The following is a 907-nucleotide window of genomic DNA, read 5'->3' as shown; positions in this document are numbered from 1 at the left end:
CAGAGATTTTTCAATGCCAAAAGACCTCAAAGGTAAAAGATACAAGATACCAAATGTGTTTAAATGTGATCAAAAAGGTGAACACAAATGCGTTTACCTCTAAATCACCTCTTAAATTTTTTTTTTGTGAATTATTCTGTTAATATTTAAAATAAAAATTAAATAAAAGCCTTTTTTCAATCCTTGATTTAAAAAAACAAAAAAAAACACACCTTTATTGCAGAAACACTGCATGTGCTGCTGCAGAAAAAAAACACCTTTATTGCAGAAACACTGCATGTGCTGCTGCAGAAAGTAGACAGCCTGGCGGCCTCCCAGAGGGAAATTCTACTTCTATTGCGGAGGAACCAGAGTCGTCAAAGGGAGGACGATATCTTGGACCTCAAGACAGCTCAGTGCAAGGAGGAATTGGAGGACCTTGAGAACCACCTTAAGGACCCTGAATTTAGAAAGAAAGTGGTGGGTGCCAACTTAATTCAGAGAACAAAAAAAAAAAAATCCAACATCATTATACCTTCTCTTTGCAGATTTTATGTCAATACCAGTATAATTTTACCTCTTAAGTGTTAGTTCACCCCAACATGAAAATTCTATCATTGACTCACCCTCAACTTGTTCAGAACCTGTATGAGTTTCTTTCTTGTGCTGAACACAAAAGACGATATTTTTAAGAATGTTGGTAACCAAACAGTTTCTGGCCCCCACTGACTTCCATAGTATTTTTTTTTCTACTATGGAAGTCAACACAGAACAGCAACTGTTTCATTACCAACATTCTTCAAAATATCTTCCTTTATGTTCACCAGAAGAAAGAACTTCACGAAAGTTGAGGGAGAGTAAATGATATGACTTAAATTTTTGATATCCCTTTTCCATAATTTTGCAAATGGCCAAATAGGTTTCATAT

The 907-nt window shown here is 35.4% G+C and overlaps 1 long non-coding RNA gene across 1 annotated transcript; it reads left to right on the top strand.

Annotated features, from left to right (window-relative positions):
* Nucleotide 1: 1 nt before the first annotated feature.
* On the top strand, nt 2-498 carry LOC107754393 (uncharacterized). Its single transcript, XR_001641581.1, has 2 exons — nt 2-32; nt 269-498. It is a non-coding gene; the product is annotated as an uncharacterized LOC107754393 (long non-coding RNA).
* Nucleotides 499-907: the final 409 nt, after the last annotated feature.

The sequence above is a fragment of the Sinocyclocheilus rhinocerous genome, unplaced genomic scaffold (genome assembly GCF_001515625.1).
Source record: "Sinocyclocheilus rhinocerous isolate Xijiao unplaced genomic scaffold, SAMN03320098_v1.1 scaffold2758, whole genome shotgun sequence".
NCBI classification, from domain to species: Eukaryota; Metazoa; Chordata; class Actinopteri; order Cypriniformes; family Cyprinidae; genus Sinocyclocheilus; species Sinocyclocheilus rhinocerous.
The sequence above is the reverse complement of the archived record's forward strand: the minus strand, read 5'-3'. Positions and strand labels throughout refer to the sequence as shown.